This window comes from Octodon degus, unplaced genomic scaffold, assembly GCF_000260255.1.
Source record: "Octodon degus isolate 3935 unplaced genomic scaffold, OctDeg1.0 scaffold00009, whole genome shotgun sequence".
NCBI lineage: Eukaryota > Metazoa > Chordata > Mammalia > Rodentia > Octodontidae > Octodon > Octodon degus.
This window is the reverse complement of record NW_004524585.1, coordinates 24,533,811-24,540,636: the sequence shown is the minus strand read 5'-3', so window position 1 is coordinate 24,540,636 and position 6,826 is coordinate 24,533,811.

Sequence of the window (6,826 nt, the reverse complement as noted above, 5' to 3'; positions counted from 1 at the left end):
TGAAGAGTCAATTTGAATGCTTTTCTTCATAAATACAGTGAAATCAGCTTTCCAGCTGATCTAGTCCTTATCTGCAAGTTTTCTAGTTGATCTTGTCTACAATCTAAAACCTAAATCTCCCGTGTACTTTCTTCTCTAAACCAGTTTCATAATTTTATTTCAGTTTTGAACACCTACTTCGTGTAGCTCTACCAAATCAACTGAGGTATTTACATCAAACAATAATACACGTTAGCTAGCTTTAATTGTGACTACTAGCTCACAAAAATCTCCAGAATGACCAGGGGAAAACATTACTGAACGAAAGCACTGCTGTTGCCTGTCTCATAAGGCTAACATTAGAAACTGAAAAGGAGAAGCTGTTAGGAAACAGAAACGATTACATATGCTGGAAACTTAGACCCCCTGGCCCAGAGGCTGCCCCATCTGCTCCACGTCATCACCAACTGCTGCCCGGTATCGGACAACAGTCTGGGTCTATGGCTTTTAACTTACAGACTCTTCAAGAGGCAAAGGTTTTAAGATTGGGTGTTAAATAAAGGTCTCAATAGAATCTTATGCACTCAACTTCTTCATATTTTCCTTTCTTATTAAAAACCAACAGCTGGGGAGATAGCCCAGTGGTCTAAGTGCCTGCCTGACAAGCACAAGGACCCAGGTTCAATGCCCAGGACCGGAAAATTTATGTGGTGGCACACTCCTGTAATCACAGCTCTGGGGAGGCTGAAGCAGGAGGATCACTATGAGTCTGAGCTGTGCAGTGAGACCCTGCACCAAATAAATAAATAAATAAATAAATTTAAAGCAAAAACAATATAGCAGTTAAAACAAAAACCTTATACATTCAGCATCAAGACTTGATGGACTGCCACATTGTACTAGCTATGCAGCTTTCTTCCTTTTTATTTTTTTTCCAAGTATCCATACTTTTTTCCTGTTTTTGGCACCAATAATTAAACTCAGGACCTCTTGCCTACCAGGCAGGTGCTATGCTGCTGACCTATATCCCCAGCCTGATATCCTTTGAAAAACCTTGGAAATTAATACCTATATCGTAAAGTTAAAGTTGTAACACTGTAAGATAGTATAAGTAGTTATTAGCATAAAGAATCTACATAGCAAATAGTGATAGATATTAATTGATGTTACATGTGTATTTCCTCTGAAGTATGTTTTTTCTCTTCTTGAAATATCCCCCATATTTTCTTTGAAAAAGCTGTGGAGAATCTTAACATCTGTTACAATGAGACCTGGCTTCCATAATGGTGAGCAGTTCTCTGTGTTTGAATATTCAAAAGATTCCTTGAAAGTTTAAGACCTGAAAGAAAGAAAATATCTCAGGGTATTCAAGAAGAGACAGTAGCTGGGAGTATTGTGGGAGAAGTATACGGACCTTTCCTAAAGGAAAAATGTCATCTTACGTTTCCCTTTGAGTCAAAGATAACATAACAAAGACATAATGCTCATTCCACAATTGGTTTTTGGTTGTTGAGAGGCTGCTGTGTGCTAGTTATTGTGCACGCAAAGATGAGAAGACAAGACCTCCACGTGCTCATATTCCAGTAAAGAAGAGAGACAACAAAGCAGCGTACAAACATGGATAAAAGACTTGTTACGGAAAGTGCTTGAAATGAAATACCTAAATGATGGTAGGTTAGATAAGCGTTGGTAGAGGTGGAGAGTGGAGAGAGCCACTTTGAGAAAAGTATGTTTCTCAAAGAAGTTACATTTAAAAGGAGATGAGATAGACTTGTGAAAAAATCAGTGGGAAAGTATTCCAGGAGATTTCTCTCTCAAAGTTCCCTATGTGGGAACCAGCTTGAACTGCTGTAGAAAATAGAATAGCAAGATGCCCATGGATTAGTGAGCTAGAGAGGCGAAAACAGTGCAAACGGAGGCAGGCAGCCTGGGTCAGATTGTGCAGAGCTTTAAAGCCTGGGAAAGTTAGGTCTCTGTGCAATCTGAGAAGCAAATGACAAGCTGTGGAAAGATTTAAATTATGGTTTTGATGTCTGATGTGTTTCAGAATTTCCCTTTTGCTGTCAGACACAGAATAGACAGATGGAAAAACTAGTTCAAAGACATTTGAAATAAATATATAGTGTGTGGAACTAGGGTGTTGACAAAATGGATCTGAGTGAAAAACATACCATGATATGTTAACATACAGCCAACAATTCGACTTGTTTATAAGCTATTATCAACTCATTAGTCTTACAGATAAACTGTGCATAATATAAATATGTACTTTTTGTTGTATATTGTTCTCATCCCTGCCAATAATTGTCTAATTTTTATAAAAGATAATAAAAATTTTTAAAAATTAATAATAAGACACAATTTGAAAAGATGATGATTGGAAATCAACAATATTTGTTATATTGCATATTGCTATCTTCAAAGTAGTTATTTAGGTCCGGGGAGATGGCTCAGTGGAATAAGTGCTTCCCTGGCAAGCAGAAGGGCCTGAGTTCAATCCCTGGTTCTGCCAAAAGAAAAAAATTTAAAAAGTAGCTGTTCAGATTACGAGATACAGACATACAAAAAGTTGCTCTTTTTTTTTTTTTTTCAAAATCCATTAACTGTTCCTTTTAATAAACTGATTGAAATTAGTACTACAGTTATCTTTGACCTGTTAATGGGCTGGGTGGGGAAGATCAATTACACAGGGACAGGGAGTCCAGAGCTTCCAAGGGTTTGCTTCACTTAGTAAGTCAGTTGCAATGTCCTTACACATGAGAATGAAGACTAACCGAAGTTCCTTGTGTTGGGGACTTTTAGAGCTACAAGGTTTCTCTTTTCCTTGTGTTGAATTTAAAATTTGAAGTGATGATCAAGTGAAGGATACTAAGTGCAGGCTGGGATCTATGAGGTAATGAAATATTCATTTAACTTGGGTAATACTGCATTAATCCTGAAAATCATGGATCAAGTACAGAGATTTTTTTTTAAAAAAAGAGAATACAAAATAGTAATATAAATTATAAATGATACATATTTTCACTAAACAAAATAATTTAAATTCGATTGTATTTGTTGAATTGCACAGTTTTGTCTTCAACTTAGCTGTTCAGATAATCAGATATATGCATGTAAAAAGGAAATAGGTTGTAAGAAATTAAGAGAGAAAGAAAAAAAAGGCAAAATCAACTGAGCATTAACTGCTCCTGTACAAAGATCAGCAGAAATCCACAGTGCAATTATCCAAGTGGTATAGAGATTTGTAAAGGACATTATCAACATACAAGTAGCATTAATCACATTTAAAAATTAAATCACAGGGGCCGGGGAGATGGCTGGGTGGAATAAGTGCTTCCCTGGCAAGCGCAAGGGCCTGAGTTCAATCCCCGGTTCCACCAAAAAAAAAAAAAAAAAAAAGAAAAAGAAAAAAAAAATTAAATCACCTAAGTAGATTAGATTTTGAAATGTTATAAAATCACCTCCCTAAGGTAGTAGTCAGTGATTAACTTTTAACTATGTTTGTTTGATTCAGTAGGTTACAATTGCAGAAAAGTTTGTTTGTGTGTTTACGTGTTATGATTTAGTTGAGTGCTCATTCTGCAAGTGTTGGGGATTTTGTGTCAGTAATTGGGAAGTCAGATAATAATGTGAACGGTGTGAAATTTGTGGGGGAATACACCTCATTTACGGGAGTGCCGAGGCCACTTGTCACTTAGGGAAGGTGTGTAGATTGAAAAGACAAAATGGCATCTGACAGAGCCCAGAAAGGTTCTAATTGTAAAAGTTTAGTGAAGAAAGATAGTAAAAAGAATAAATAAATAAATAAATAAAAAATAAACCACCACCAACAAAATACCCCTACAAATAAAAAAGGAGAAAAATCATAAGAGTACAGATACAACTGCTAAAGGAAATTATTATTATTATTTTTTTTTTTCAGAACTCTGAATTGAACTCAGGCTCTTGCGCTTGCCAGGGAAGCAAGTATTCTACTGAGCCATCTCCTTTGCCCCATAAAAGATTTTTTTTTTTTCAATACTGGGACTTGAACTCGGGACCTTGCACTTGGCAGATAGGCACATATTTCCCTGAGCTATCTCAGGGAAATGTTTTAGAATAGAAACTGTTCGACTGTATCAGATACTTCTGAAAGTTTAATAATCTATGAGGTTTATGTTGACCAGAAATGTGAAGGTTATGATACTAGTACTGATGTTTTTGTTTGACTTTTTAATTATTTATTTATTTGGTGAAGGGTCTCATTACAAAGCTCACACTCAGAGTGATCTTCCTGGCTCAGCCTCCCCGGCACTGGGATTACAAGCGTGCGCCACCATGCCTGATTTTGTTGGCTGGTGCAGTGTGCCTGGGGTTCTGGGCCGGCACTAGTACAGATTAAATGATGTGGATATAAAGCTAGGCAAGAAATGTTAAAGATTAAGCTTAAAATGAAATAACGAGAATATATTATATAAAATAATTTTGGAAAACAGTGGAGGTTGTGGGAAATATGAACCTGAGATTTTAAAATCACCATTACAAACATGCAGTAATGCATAACTGAGTTTAAAATTTTTATTTCTCTAGTAATTAATGACTTTTAAAACCTTTTTTATGTACTTGTTGATAATTTTACACCTTCTCTTAAGAAATATCTATCCATTGTGCTTCCCAATTTTACCTTAGGTTTTTAGCTTTTCTGGTATTATCAATAACAACAGATTATAAAGGGTGGCAAAGATTTGGAAACATTTACCCCTTGTTCACTGTATAAAATTAAAATTATATAGCTGCTACTGAAAATACTACAGAGATTCCCTTTAAAATTACAAATACAAACTGCCACATGACCAACAATCCTACTTTTGACTATTTATCTAGAAAAAGTGAAGTCAGTATCTTGAGGCTATCCTAGCCCTCTGCTGTTCACTGTAGCACAATTAACAGCCAAGTCATGGGAGCAACTTAGAGGTCATTGATAGGTCAATGTGTAACCAATGGCGTGCGTGCCGTGCAACACACACACACACACACACACACACACACACACCCCACATACAAATACGCATGTGGGAATATTATTCTTCTTTGGAAAAGAACATTCTGCAATATGTGATGAGATGGATACCTTGAGAATGTTATGCAAAGAGAAATGATCCCGGTACAGGGACAGATACTATATGGATTCACTTATGTGACATATTTCAAATAGTCAATATCAAAGGCAAAAATGAAAAGATTGAGTAGTGGTTTGGGACATGATGGTGCAGGTGAAATTGGAGAGTTGCAAATGAGTAGATATAAAAGTTCACTTAGCAAAAAGAGTACATTCAAGAGATCTCTGGCCATAGCTTGGTGGTCTAAGCGCTTGCTTGGCAAGCTCAAGGACCTGGTGCTGCATGCCATGCCACCCCAAACCCAGCAGGCCACTGAAGCTGGGCATGGTGGTGCGCGTCTATAATCCCAGCGCTGGGGAGGCTGAGACAGGAAGATCACTATGAGTCTGAGCTGTGCAGTGAGACCCTGTACCAAATAAATAAATAAATAAATGATTTATTATTTTTTTAAAAAATGAGAGATCTGCTTTACAACATTATCTATTGATGATAGTACTGTTTTACATATAGTTTATTAAAATATAAATCTCATCTTAATTGACATTTGGTAATAACATAAAATTGAGCTTATGAGAATGATTGAATTTTTCTGTTAATTTCAATTAAGGTTTTTTTTTTTAACATTTGCCTTATTTAAGAGAACACAGTTTTTACAAGTGGGTCATAGGAACCACGTTTACTTTTTTTTTTAAAGATTATGAAAGTCTTAGAGACAGATTTCAACCATTAAAGATTTGGTAAAACTTCTGAAATATAGTTAATAATGTATAACATGCATGGATATGCCATGGAGAACGTGTAGAAGCAAACACACAGTATATTATGTGTAGGCTGCAAGTAAAGTGTTTCACTCGCAAGGACAAAAACGTGCAGTGGATAGAAAAACCATCTTGTCCTTGATAGTTGCATTCTGAAGTTTGACACTAATATATTGCCTTAAAATAGTGAATGTCATTACCCATTGATTGATCAAAAAGAAATTAGAGATGCTATTTGATGTGACAAATTCCATGAAGACACCTTTGGAAGGTTGTGATGGTCTGTTGATAATGTGCACTTTTGTTTTCTGTTCATTGCCTTGTGTTTGAACTCTAACTGTCCCCCTCTGGTCCCCATAGGCCTCTTTTGAACATCAGAGGGTCACAAACAGCTGCCAAGGTGGGTGTCAGAATCTTCAGTGTGGCTGCTTCTCATCACAGAGCTGGCTAACACTGCTTAGGGGTATGTTTGCATGGCAAGCAGGCATTATTTTATGCCAAATATCTATCAGCCGAGCATTAGGGTTCATAAGCATAGCTTTCTTCTCTTGAATGCTGAATTTCCTTTTCTCTTTTTCTACATTTAAAAACCTTAGCCCACCCAGGGGCTCATACCTGTAATGCCAGCACTGGGGAAGCTGAAAACAGGAGGATCATGACAAGACCGAGCTGCCTAGTGAGACACTGTACAAAAAAGCAAACCAAACCAAAAACAGAACAAAAACCCTTAAAGCTCTTATTGCCTTCAAAGCTTTTGGCTCAGCCAGCCTCCGTGTGCTGTCCAAGTTGGTGGGCACATCAGTTAAGTCCTATGCCAAAGAATGTTAATTATATATGAACTTCAGGGTTTATAAATGTTTCACTTGAAAATGAATGTTTCTACTCCTGCTGTTCCTACACTGAAAAAGGCAAAAAAAAGTGTAAATAACACATAAAATTCATGAATTTTGAAGGATAGTTTTTATGACATGTTAAGTAGAGAACTATATA